This window comes from Dermacentor albipictus, chromosome 4 (assembly GCF_038994185.2).
Source record: "Dermacentor albipictus isolate Rhodes 1998 colony chromosome 4, USDA_Dalb.pri_finalv2, whole genome shotgun sequence".
Taxonomy (NCBI): Eukaryota; Metazoa; Arthropoda; class Arachnida; order Ixodida; family Ixodidae; genus Dermacentor; species Dermacentor albipictus.
The window spans coordinates 13,420,503-13,434,737 of record NC_091824.1 but is presented as its reverse complement, the minus strand read 5'-3'; the positions used below and the strand labels follow the sequence as shown (position 1 = coordinate 13,434,737).

The window sequence follows — 14,235 nt, the reverse complement described above, 5'->3', positions numbered from 1 at the left end:
AGTTGTCTTTCTGTGCATTTTATGCAAAGCGTGAACAACAATGGAGACATGGGGCATCCTTGCTTCATTCTTAAGTGGATTTACACTACTTCATTACAATTTCGGCCTTCCAATACAATTTCTATGAATATAGAAATGCAATAAGCATTTCTCCAGAGAATGGCGCTCAGGCTACTTTTATTAGCATTGTTGACACAGAGGGTCTGCGCAGATGTTTGCGCAGCTTGTTGACAGAAGAATGCGGCTGATGCGTAAACGTGGCCTTCCAACTCGAAACATTATGTGAAATAAAAGCGGGAAATATATAAAGCCTCGCATGTGTTATCGAAAATTGCTAGAACACAGAGCCGAAAATTTCGCAACCAAAGCGTGTTTCTTTTTTTTTCTGTAGCTGGCAGGTTCCAGGCTAGCTCATTTCTAGCAGCGAACAAATATAACTCCTACATACGGCAGATTCGTGGGGCCGCCTCGCCAGTTATCGCCATGTACGAAGCTTCGCTGAATTCATTCGAAGCGGACCTTATCGACCCACGACACATGCGAGAAGTACGTTGTCATGCACGCTAGCGCCACGTGGCCCAGCTAAAGCGACTCCTTTCGGTGGGTTTTTTCAGGTAAACCGCCTTCGCAGATCTACGCACCATTTTAACACGGGTGATCTGAGGCTGCAGGCTGCCTTGTTCCTACTTTCTGCAGGTACTGTGTGGCTTTTTTTCCCTCATCGCTAATTCGTCAGATTGCCTGTGCAGCACGGCTCCGACGGCTACGTTAGTAGCAAAGAAACTTGAGGACTTGCCAACCACTTTTCAATCAGCAAATGAAGGGAATACTTGAGGCTTTCACTAATTAGGAAAAAAACTGGCGTTATTAAATTCAGTAGAATTAAAAGCCCCAGAGCAATAGCTCCGAAGCCTGAAAGTTGTGCCGCCATTCATCAGCGATTCTGTAGAAGAGCCATAATCAACACGTGCCACCCTTGCCACTTCATATAAAATTTAAAAGGGAAAATAAGCTACTAGCTCGTTGTGTAAAACAACGTTATCGGCATTTTTTTATCGTATAATAAGTATCACTTCGACACAAGGTGGACACTGATACTTAATCATTTTAAAGAGTGGTGACAAGAGTGGAATCCCTGCGCAACTAGACAGCAGAAGCGGAGGATGACAAGCTTTTGGCATCGCCGTAGAAACGTGGTGCTCAGCACTGCTACGCGTGTGGCTAAAAAATGTGTTCATTCGCTCTGCTCTCACGCTAAACAAACATTATTTCTTCACAATGCCCGTAAGGCACGTATCATGGCAGAAAAGCAGCGCTTTTCTGGCACCGTTGTCATTGTCGCTAAACACTCGTTGGTATCTGCTGTATCGAACAACAGATTGCTTCTTGCAACATTGGTACAGAAAAGTCAAAATGCGGGAATTTATGTGTCGATGGAAAACCGCAAAATTTAAATTAGGGAAAATGAAAACAGTGAGGTCTTCGGCATTTCTTGCGAAAGTGAGCAGTATATATTTCGCAGCAACTGAACATTTCCTTGTGCATGTTAAATAGCCAATTATGGTAACAATTAATCCGGAGTTCCCCACTACGGCATGCCTCATACTCCGATCACGGTTCTGGAACGTAAAACTCTGAAGTTATTTTAATTTGGAAACAGAGCAGTTGAATTATGAATTACTTTGCCAACAAGACTTAGCTTGCCAAGGAGCCTCTTGAGAACGCTTCTGCCATTTATGTAAACTCTCAATAATCAAAACATTTCAGTCATATCGATGCCTTGCTGTAGAGCGCCAAACGCCATATTACTCATACGTAAACGGAAAAAACGGCAGTCGAGTACGCGTAATATTGACGTCTTCACAGCGTCTGCTCCCCACCCCATAGGTGTTGCTATGCTCATATCATCGCCTCTATCTTACAAAAAGTTACCAGATTCAAGGATCAATACTGCACAGCTAGAATTTAAGGAAGCTGTCATTTTAGGTTTTACCTAGGTGACGGTATTGTAGGTCTGCGGATTTCACTAAAAACATTGTAGGGTTAGGTTCTGAAGCTTTATTACGCTTCTCGAATCGTAGGACAATGCATATTTGTACATCCCGAACTTCTTTTTACAGCAGAGCTGTATGCGTGCCCTCCCATAGATCGTTCATTGTCCGTGCCTCAAACTTTCCGCACCCTCTACGAGAAGGCAAAGCAAACCAGAAAGACATCTGCTCACACCTGGCGTACCAATAGAAAGGTTGGGAAACTGGTGGCGAGTAGCAGCGAAGACCGTTCCCGAGAGACAGCCCGTAAGCGACGGGCTCAACAAGACGGGTGCCTCGAAGCGGTGAATGCGACGAAGCGACAGATACCACGCTAGTAAATTGGACGAGCAGAAGGGCGTATGCGAAATTTGAGAGGGGCTTTCTGGACAGATATTTTGGAATCAATTGTGCGGTGGCCGACAGACAGGTCTTGTGGTGATTGGTAACGTTAGAGATGTTGCCATTCGTGAACGCAATGTGGTTGACAGCTACCCTCGCTCCTGACAGCTAGCTGCTCGGTATAGCTGAGTCGAGGGAGCGCTAATAATTGTTGCGCACATTGATCATTTGGTGTGACAGGTGGTTGCTAACACGCCATCTGCTGTATTTCCGCGCCTGCGCAAAGAAGCGAATACGCAGTTTGTATATTGCGTGCTCTCGTAAGGGGAGGCCGCGTGTAGCGCGTACTGCCGAAGAACAAGCTGCTCACGAGGCCCAACTTCGGGACCGCAGACGTGAGCGAGAGCGGCGGGCAGCAAAATTCAGCGAGGCGCGTGTCGAAGAGGCTGCCGTAAGCTGCGGGGGCTCGAGCGGAGAGCCATTGCCTCGGATCGCGTAGCGATCAACGTGGCACAAGGACGGAGGTACTACGCTAGGAAAGCTGACAGAGTAGTGCGGATGCGCAAGTCTGCCGAGACTTCGTGGACAAAGCGTTTGGCTTCAGTTCTCCCATGTGCGACCGACTGAGCTTTCTGCATTCACTGAGAAAAAATAATTCGCATAAAAAAAATGAAAACGTGGCTTAAGACACATTACGAGACGTCTTCTAAGCAGTTACGGTATTTCGAGTTTAATGCATTGAAACGCGCAAAAATATTTCTTTGAACGCAAATTAGTTAATGTCGCAACGGTAAACGAAATTGATCAACTAGTCTCTTCAAGGAAGCATTACAACTGCTGCAGAAAACATCATTATTAATAGCAAAGCTGTTCCACATACTTCAAAAATGAATATTGCGCAAAATGAATTTTCGTAATTTTTTGAAGTAAGCTTGCTTCCTATCGTGTCACAATTGCAAGGACAACCCCATCAAGTTGTACAGCTGAAGTGCTCGCTGTGAGAAGCAATCTAAACACTGTCCACAATTGGGCGAGTTATGGTAACCTAAACACCGCATGACATCGCAATTTCTGAGTAAGTCACTCGAAATTTTTATTAAAGTGCTTACTTGAGGCTATTGCAGAAATGCAATGTAATTTCGCACTCAGAGTTCGCTTTTTATGCTGATCCTTTGGGAGAACACTCAGGCATAACTTTTTCGGACTTCCCGTAAGGAGATTCCCACCGCTACCTCAGTAAATATGGCGTTGCTGAGCGTCGGATGGTTTATTCGATCGCAGCCTCGGTTGCCGCATATCGATGGGCGCGTAATTTAAAAACGATTGTGTGCTCAGATATAGGTGTCCCTTACGAAAATTCAGGATGCAAATTAGCAAGGAGCCCCCCCCCCCCCTACGGCGTGCCACTCAACTTAAGCCTGTCTTTAGCACTTCGAACACACAATTTATGTATAACGTACAGAAATATGTTTCCCAGTTATTTACCTAATGTATGGTTGCATTGTTATCACCGTGGCCACTATGTCGAGGAATTAGCACTTCGAGAGGCTGCGTAAGCAAGAGCTTTGATAGCACGACAGTCGCGTCTGACTTAAAGTGATAATCGATACGCGACAGTCCGCTGAGCTAACATGAAAAAAGCAAAACAATGTGGCCATGATAATACGACCAAATTACATCATCGTGGCCGCCATGTTCAAGTAGAGCATACGGTGAGAACTTGCACCCATAACGTCACGTAGGAGATATCTATAAGCAAGTGTTTCCTTTATGCCAACGATAAAACGATTGAATATAGGATCATCCGAAAGATACACCCATACGCCTGCTATAGAAATACTACCTATAAATTGTGCAATTTCATGTTTTGATTTGTAGCTTTTCCGCTTCCTGGAAAATTTGTAACATCAAAGTTAACATTACTGGTAAGTACGGCAAAATTAAGTGAGTCGACCAAGTGATATTCATGGAAGTCGTTTCAGAGCCTTGTCTAAACTTCTGCATCCATATTGCTACAGGCATTCAGCAATTTTGATTAGGCATGAGTTCCGATTACCGTATTTACTCGAAGATAGATTGAAATCGAACATATGTCGACCCTTATAGATTGAACTCGCCAATAAATAAATATATGTAATTCGGATATAAGTATACGTTTGTCTTTAAAAAGGCGAACCACTTGGAGCAGGACACATATTTAGTTGCATGGCTAGTAAATGTCGACAGTCAATTCTACCAGCTGAATCATTGTTGGAACTACCAGCGACGTTGTCCTCGTCAGAAGTTACGCAGGCGTGCCTCGGCACCCCGAACGACGTCGTCTTCGGTGCTTTCGAATGCACTAAATATGCAGCATTTCTGAAAGCCAGTCTGGATAATCTCCCGAATGGCCTCACGGCGGGCGCGACGGAGTGCTCACGAATATACGTAGAGATTCTTGGGTCACGATTATAGGTAGAGACACCATATTTTCGCTAACATTACCGGAAAGGACAGTCGATCTATATTCGAGTAAATGCGGTAAATATCATGGTGGTTGTGGGAAGCCCTAACGACGAAGAACAGCGAAAGAAACTACTCAGCATGGGCGCTTAACTTCAGCTATATTTTACTTGGGGAAAACACTTCTTTACATGCCAACATAAGATATCTGCCCCCAGCTAACACAGGACAACACAAAGAAAAAGCAAACGAACAACCAGGAAAACACAGACTTAAAAATATAAGAAAATCGGTGTCACCATCAGGTACATGAGGTCGTGACACACTTGTTAAAAATCACTTCTCGCCAAAAACATCGCGCATGCGACGTTTCCAACAAGGTTGCTTCGCTTTATGTACTGATACCAATTTTGACTGACGTAAGCGATCCTTCTTTTCTTTGAGGTAAGCCTCCACAAGCTCACGCGCCCTCTCATTTTCGTGCGTAAAAAGCGCATCAGCATCACTGAAAACTGGTGTGAAACCGCAGGTCTTGGAGGGCATGGCCAAGTAACGGTAAATGCCCTTTGTTGGAAAATGACTATAGACATCCGCGATGTTTTGTAAAGTTACTGAGGACTGCCCAGAGTGTGTTGGGAGACGTTGGTGGAGATGAAATGACCTTGATTCTATGAGATTGGGGCGGCCCCTAAGTCCACGCCTGCATGCCCCAGTCCTGGCCGGCTGAGCCCAAGAGTGCCCAGCCGAACCTCGAATCGCCGCTCGCGCTCACGGGTCACTTTGTCCTCTACTTCGACAGCTGGCTCCGATGCCGGAGTTTCTATGATCCCGGTGGCTCCGATGATGACGATGGCGGAGTTCCCACACTGTCCCGCCCGTTGCGAAGGCGATGACGGTACTGGCCTACGTGACTTGCAGCGACGGCACCGCGTTCCCGGTGGTGGACAAACCTTGCACTGAATGCACCGAACGAGGATCAGTGTAGAAGGCAACATCCGAGTGACCAAGGTCTTCCAAGAACCTGAAGGCCCTAAATCAGGGTAGCTTCCCGGAGGTACGCTTCCCGAATATTCGGCACATCAAGTGGTGGAGCCTCCGAGTTGGCGAGGTCTTGCAGGAACCAGAAGGCCCTAAACCCTTCCCGGAGGTACACTTGGTCCGCCCTTCCTCCTCGACCTCGTTCTGATGATGTCACGCAGTAGCTCGTCGGAAGCAGCAGCCGCACGGTCGTTGCCATTCCACCGCATGGAGACCACACGTCGTCGCTCCAACGGTGCCGCCGGCACTGGCGTTGGCAACTGGTCTCGAACTTACGCCATCTGACCGTGATTTGACACAAACACCGGACAACGCTCACCACGTCCTCCCGAGCCGACATTGTGGAAGTCAGCATGCTGTACCTCCAAAGGACGCAACCGCTCACGGAGCTGATGTCGACACAATCGTGTTGACGTCACCCACGCTGGTAGCGTCATTCTCCAATGGCAGTGTCTAGATCTAGAGAAGCGCACAGAGGAGGCCACGAGGCGCCCAAGTCCTACGCCAGGCCGGACGACGGTAACAGAGGCGTAGGCGGCGGAAAAGCTCCTCAGCGAACGCCAGAACTGCAGCTCGCACAGAGGAGATGGGCACGCACCAGGCAAGGCAGGCGTCACTACTGGCTGTCGAACGGGCGCCGCCCGCCTTTCCCACGATCATGTTCTGTCGCGGAACGCAGGCGGGGCCCCGCGTTACTGGCTCCAGAGCGAGAGCGCATCCTTTGGCCCATATGCCGCGTGCAGATCTCCCGACGCGCTCATCACGCAGGATCTCTCCACCGGGCCCGGGATGCCGCATCTACTCTTTACGATTCTGGTCTTCAGCCGCCTGTTCCCGGCAAAGTGGAGGCCGCTCTTACTTTACTCCGGTCCCTGCACCCCCACCTTCTTTATGACGAGGTCCTAGATGCGCAGCAGGACCATCCGCCAGGTGCAGAGGCACTGGCTCCACCGGACCCTCATGCGCCCTTAGAAGGCCCTATCTCTCTCGACATAAATTTGTGATCCACAGGGTAGGGGCAGTATGGGGACACCGGCTGCATGGCGGCGCAGTGCTGCCATCATCATCATCGGAGCCACCGGCATCATCGGAACTCCGGCATCGCAGGCAGCTCGTGAGCCCGAGCGGTGGGTGGTTCGAAGTTCGGTTGGACACGCTTGTGCGCGGCCAGCCACGTCTGGGGCATGGACTGAGGGACCGCGACGTACCAACATTAGCGCTCAAATTGTGGAGCGAAATGTGGCCTCAGGGCCTGTGGCCATCTGAGGCTCCCAGACGGCACAGAATGCGGGATGCATGCAAATGACCGCCTTTACCATCCGCAGCGCAGACCAACAGCCCAAAACCCAGCTTCGTGATCGCTGCTCCCCATGCTAGGCTCGCTGCGCGTGGCCCGGACGCATGAGTTCCGCTCCGATGATGATGATGGCGGAGTTCGCACAATTTATAGTGATACAATCCAGAACGCTGTTCCCCATTTTAGTAGGAGTTATAATTCTGAATTGGCCACGAAAGTCTTACAACGCAGTAAGTGGCGAGACATCGCGGTAAAATCTTGGTATTTCGGATGTATTCTATGAGATTACTCTGCGTATTTTGACTGCATTTTTACATGGTAATTATTGCTTAAAATTTCTGTTTGTATATTAGGCACGCAAGCATTATTCTATGCCTCGGAAATTGTAAACGCACGCGTGGCTACGGAAACCCGCTGAACTGCGTATCACGCGTGAAAGCGTCGTTTCGTTTCCGATCAGATTTCTTTCGCTTTGACTGGTTAAATACCAAAGCAGTTGGACAGGAAATAGCATAAACACGTTGCTATTATTACAGGAATAATTTAACATTATTTAACAATACCGGCATGTTATCACTATCGCGCTCACCTACCACCATTAACATGCTTCCAGTGAACGACTACATCGTCACTGCAGATCGGAAAATTCTGATAAACATGTTCCACGACGTTTTCCGCGTTAGCACTTCATGATTAGACACATTGATGGGTAAGCTTTCCAATGCACTAAATAAAACGGGTACCGTGAAAATTAGTTTAAAAGAGTTTGAAAAATGTAATTTGAGCTAGTCTGTCATGATATTTAGGCGATACTGACATATAAGATTCTAATATATTGAAGCGTGAGTTATCCTCGCGGTTTGATTTCCTTTTTTTTCTAATGTCTGCTTGTTTTGTTATAGCTGAACTAACGCATTTTGTGTTCGTATTTAAAGAAACGTTATCCATGAATAAAGCATAGTTGAAGTTCCGCGCCCGCCCTGCGCGATTTGTTTTTTTTTTTTTGTCTCGTCTCTGAGGCTGCCCGTAACCACGAACCGACTCCAACTGGCTCAATTTTCCGTTTTAAAATAAATTTTGTTCAGCATACCTCCTTCTTTCAGTAGATACCGAACACAGGAGCGTTGCATCATGGGTGGGAGTACAACAATAGTTAAAACAATATTCGTTTAATCGCTGGCACTTCCGTGAATGTAGATTAACTGGTGATGGCAGCTATGTCGTAAGGAAGGCTGTTCTGGTATGAAACTAGGGAGGGAAAAAAATAACAAAATGTGACAGTGAGCACTTTGGGGCGGGCGACACCTGTGGGACGTGGTATCCATGCCGGTAGTGTGAGGGCGAGAGTACTGTGAAAGGATAGGCAGGTGATTTGGTGATACGAAAAAGTTGTCAAGCGAGAGTCTGCTTTTAAACATGATGCGCTGATGCTTAAGAGTACGCTGAATTAATGAGCCTAGTAGGGCGATTTTGTGCAACTGCAAGGGCATTAGTGAGGCAAATCTTGTGCCGGCACTACATGACAGCAGCGTATTTGTGTTTACGTCTGATGAACAATTTGTGTTCCAGTAGTTTTAAGTGGGAAGGAGCATTTTGTAAGTGAGCTTTCAAAAAACGAGGTTAGCAGATGTTACAATGTTATCCACATGCAAGCAGCAGGGAAGGTTGTGAAAAGTAGTGATGCCTAAGTATTTGAAGAATTTAGCTCATTCAGTAGGCTTGTTGTCTATCCCATGAGGGAAAATGAGAAAATTGAGACGGCTTGTTATGTACATAACTTTGCATATAGAATAATTTAGTTGAAGTAGCCCGTCATCACACCGATTTTCAATATTGTGTACGTCGTTCTGACGCGAGATATGGTGACCAGTATTAGTTATGGTATGGTAGACAACGCAATTGTCAGCAAGTAGGCGGATATGACTAGAAAAACTAAGTTCTAATTTACCCATATATTTATTGAGGACAAAAGTAGTCCTACCACAGAACTCTGTGGAGCGTCTGATGTCACGGGGAGCGGATTAGAAGCAGTGTCATTGATTTGCACAAACTACAAGCAATTATCCAGAAATTATTGCATCAATCTCTATACTTTAGGATGAATAAAGTTTTAGAAGCTGCGGTTGATGAACTACTTCGTCAAAGGCTTTTGCAAAATGTAGGAAAATTGCATCGGCCTGTGTGTTAGCACCGAGGTTTGAAAGCGAATCATGAAGAAACATGGCCAAATGAGTTTGACAAGACAGTCCTTTGCAGGAACCATGCTTTGATGAATGAAGGAAATCGTTTCAGTCGAAAAAGACCGCACTGTGAGAGAAAAAAACTTTTTCCATGTTTTGGCAAGGGACGCTTGTTATGGAAATTGGGCGATGGCTTAGTTGTGAATCTCTATCTGATTTGCAGACCGGAACGATTTTGCCAACTTTCCATTCAATGGCTGGCCTACTTGTGGTTAATTACTGGGAAAACTAAGACTAAGAAAGCAGAAATGATTTGTGTTTTAGAAGTTTTTCAAGTAACTTTGTCAGGGCCATCAGACGATGACGTCCTGAGGTTTTCTATTGTGGTGGAAATGTTTAATGAGAAGATGATGGCACGAATTTCTGGTAACTACAGTTATATCAGTTTATCACTTATTCGTTCATATACACCATTATTCTTGTATTACTGTCTGGTGAAGCATTTAAGCCGATATGACTTAGAGTAATTATCTAAATGCAAACAATAAAATGTAACTTTTAAATCACTGTTTCCTTATCCAAGCTGCCATTTATCAAATAGTAGTATGGCATGAGGTTTGTTTATTTGACTCACCCTACCATTCTGTGTACTGCCAGTTTTGCGCATGTATGAAATTAGTACGGTAATCCTCGAGTTCAACATCCTCCGCGTTCGACTCTCCCTTTATGTATTTCCAAGTCACCGATTACCTAGTTAATATACAATGTTTGCTTTGAAAAAACCATTCTTCTGACAAACGTCGCTACCAAGTACGGCAAACAAACTACCCGTATTGTGTCATCTTCGTCAGAAAAAAATATAAAGACCCATTGAATACTAAATATTAGCTTTTTTACATCACCTGTGGTATAAATTATGTTCCTACATGTGTTTTTTGTTTGAAGTCTATCTTTTTTAATAACATTGTCATGTGTTGAGAAAAGTGCAGAAGAAGGCTGCGTCTAAATTGAGTGTCACGTTTGTCACGTTCCCGAGTCTTATTGGACGAACTCATCATCATCATCAGCCTGGCTACGCCTACTGCAGGGCAGAGGACTCTCCCATACTTCTCCAACTACCCTGGTCATGTACTAATTGTGGCCATGTTGTCCCTGCAAACTTCTTAATCTCATCCGCCCACCTAACTTTCTGCCGCCCCCTGCTACGCTTCCCGTCCCTTGGAATCCAGTCCGTAACTCTTAATGACCATCGGTTATCTTCCCTCCTCATAACATGTCCTGCCCATGCCCATTTCTTTTTCTTGATTTCAACTATGATGTCATTAAGTCGTGTTTGTTCCCTCACCCAATCTGCTCTTTTTTTATCCCTTAACGTTACACCCATAATTCTTCGTTCTATAGCCCGTTACGTCGTCCTCAATTTAAGTATAACCCTTTTCGTAAGCCTACAGGTTTCTGCCCCATTGTTGCAAATGGGTCGCAAGCCCCAAGAGTAGCGTTGGCCTGGCGGCCTGGGTCACAACTGGAAGCATCCGAAGGTCCTGGCAAAGCATGAGTCGACTGCTATCAGAACGACTTGTTTATTCTAGCATCGCAAAAGAGCGGCCGGTCAGGTCGACCGAAGTGGAGAGACGGGAGAGCTCGTTACTCGACGGAAGAAATCGGAGCCTCTCGTTTGGCGTCCGGGGCAGCTGCTTTTATACTCTCGGAGTTGAGGGCAAGACGGAACGGCTCTGGATGGGGCGCACGTGACGGCGCCGCTGGGGCACGTTGAGACTAGAAGGTGACGCATCCGCCGGGCCGGCGCCGGTCAGACCTCCTCGCTTCAGTCGGGGAGCTCCACTCCCCGGCTGCCACGCTTTGACAAGCGTGGGCACCAACATGCACACACACACACACGCACACACGAAGACACGTGGCATTGAAACATGACTGCGCGCGCTTGGCGGGGAGGCGTTGCGGCAGCACTGAACGGGCCACAATGTCCGCCGCTTTGAACGAAGCCGCGGCGTCCGTTGCAACCGCGCCGGCTATACCGCGCGTCGTAGGCGAAACGTAACACACCGCCCCGCCGGGAGAAGGAGATCCCGATCGACAGGGGACTGCATCCGCTGTCCGGAGGGATGTCGCTCGATGATGCTCATAACCAAAGTCAGTCGTCCCTCGGCTTTTCTTGAGCGCAGCGCACAGAGAAGGCCTCGTTCTCATGTACAGGTTCACACAGGACACTGCAAAGTGACTTCGAGAGAGTTGCCATTTTTGTTCTCGTTCCCAGCAAGCGTTAGAACTACGCCGAAACTCAACCGCTCAGTCAGCAAACACGACACAACCCTCACTAAGCCCTACCAGGCTCTTTCCCCTTTTATACTACTGCCTAGTTCCTTACAGTAAACACTAAACACTAAACAAAAGCAATATGTTAAAAATCCTGCCTCAGGAAGAAAAACATCAGTAACAAATAACTTTGAGACTGATTCCTACGTTAGGGGCCTCGACTTAAGCCATCGGCATTACCGTTGAGACAACTTTTTTTAACGCACCTCAAAGGAATATTGTTGCAAAGCGAGGCTCCAGCGCAGGAGGCGGCCATTTATGGAAGAGATGGTCTGCAGCCATTGGACAGGGCAGTGATCCGTCTCGAAGCATGCGAAGCGGAGATCGCAGCGAGTGACCATACACCAGCTCAGCTGGCGCAAACCCTGTAGCCGCATGCGGCGCAGTCCTTAATGCAAACCTCACCCCAGGCAGACACAGCTCCCAGTCAGTTTGTTGTTCAAAACAGAATGCTCTCAACACGCGCTTCATGACGAAGTGGAGCTTCTCAACGGAATTCGACTGTGGGTGGTACACTGATCTGTGTAAACGCTTTACCCCGCACCTTTCGAGAAAGGCTGTCGTCAACGCTCTAGTAAACACTGTGCCCTGATCTGACTGGATTTCCGCAGGAAAACCAACTCGCGCAAATATGGACAGTAGTGCACTGACTACCCCGACTTCCTCTTCTGTTTACTTCCTTTCTCCTGGCGGCGAGGATTAAGCCTGCGTGGCTATCCAACCTTGGGTACACCATATTCGGTTATAGTGACGGCGTACGACTGGCGTCGTGCAGTCTTGTATGCAAGCTCTGCCGCGTCCCCTCGTTGGGCTCCATGGTGGGTGGTCGGCGCTGTTGCCGAATGTATATATTTCTTCATGGAAACATCTTTCCACTCCCTTGTTGATCGCCCTCAGAAACTAGGGCGCACCGAAACCCAGAATTTTCCCCGCTTCCACGTTGTTCATTCTGAAAAGCAAAACAAAGCAGTGCGAAACATTTCACCATTCCTTGTTTCAAAGTCCCTGACTGATGTTTTTGGTCCAGGTTACAAGGTGTCGAGGATGACAAGCGGCGACCTCCTCTTGGAGCTCCGCGACTTAAAACAATATGAGAAACTGCCGCAACTAGTGTTATTTGGGGAGACCCCCATAACAGTAACCCCGCACCGTACAATGAACACCACCCGTGGTGTTGTCAGATGATGATTTGGTTGACCTGACTGAGGCGGGCCAAAATGTCCGCCGCTTTGAACGAAGCCCCGGCGAAGCCCCGGAGAGGTGGGCGCAGCCGAGGCTGCCCCAACCTCCCCGGCCCATTCCAGCGCTGGCAACAGCCGGCGCAGCCAAATCCCTCAGCGAGCCCCATCGACCTCCGGGCTGGTAGGCGTAGGGGTCTTGCCCCCCAAGGCGGGACCCCCGCTGGTAACTTCTCGCTCGCAAGAGCACGTGTCCGGCGCCTCACTAGAGGCAATGGACACAACACCTGTCGTCAAGGCGCACCACGCACCTAAGGAGCGTCGACACTCGCTCGAACGCTTCAGAAAGAGCAAAACCCCTGTTACAGGGCCTCGAAAGGGCTCTGTAATCTAAGGCATCCCTTCCGTTTCCGTGAACACAGCACCTATTGACCTCCAATATGGATACACAGATAATTCAGTGGAACGTCAGAGTTCTCCTTAGAAACCTTGATGATGTTCAAGAACTAATCCACAAACACAATCCCAAAGTGCTGTGTTTACAAGAAACAAACTTAAAACCCAAACACACAAACTTTCTCCGACAGTATATAACTTTTCGCAAAGATCGCGATGGTGCTGTCGCATCATCGGGCGATGTTGCCATTGCTATCCATAAGAGCATTGCATGTAAACTTTTACAGCCACAAACGCCTCTCGAAGCAGCGGCGGTTCGAGCTGTACTCCTAAACAAACTCATCACCATTAGATCTGTTTACATACCCCCACATTACAAATTAACGAAGCATGAATTCCAATCCTTTATTGATCAATTGCCAGAACCTTACGTTGTTCTTGGCGATTTCAATGCGCACAGCTCACTGTGGGGCGACTCTCGTATAGATGCGCGAGGTCGTGTTGTTGAACCGTTCCTTTTCTCTTCTGGTGCGTGCCTTCTGAATAAGAAGAAACCCCCATATTACTGTCTTGCAAACAATACCTTTTCTTCAATTGATCTGAGCAAAGTTTCTCCGTCCATACTGCCTGAACTAGAATGGGAAGTTACGAACGATCCATAGGGAAGCGAACACTTCACCGTACTAATAAGAACACTTAAAAAAGACGAATATCCACCACAGGCTCCTAGGTGGAAGACTGAGACATCAGACTGGGAGAAATTCCGAAGCACAACTAGTATATCATGGGATGACATGTCCGCGTTAGGAATTGATGCTGCCGTGGAATATTTCACAGCCTTCATAATAGATGCCGCAACTAAATGTATATCACAAGTAAATGGATTGGCATGCAAACGGCGTGTCCCGTGGTGGAACGAGGATTGTAGGGTCGCTCGTAAGAAACAAAACAAAGCGTGGGGGATGCTACCCGCCTCCCCCACTGCGGACAATCTTATC

The 14,235-nt window shown here is 47.5% G+C and overlaps 1 protein-coding gene across 3 annotated transcripts in view; it reads left to right on the top strand.

Moving 5' to 3' along the window:
• The first annotated feature begins 420 nt into the window (after positions 1 to 420).
• The window catches only part of LOC135917112 (nicotinamide N-methyltransferase-like), an 83,376-nt gene continuing 69,561 nt past the window's right edge, over positions 421 to 14,235 (top strand). The window contains exons 1-2 of one of the 3 annotated variants that reach the window (XM_065450610.2): positions 421 to 546; positions 615 to 696. The gene's annotated coding sequence lies outside the window, so the exon portion shown is untranslated. Of the gene's footprint in view, positions 547 to 614; positions 768 to 14,235 lie in introns of those variants that run through there. The other 2 variants (XM_065450600.2, XM_065450607.2) reach the window with 2 other exon arrangements.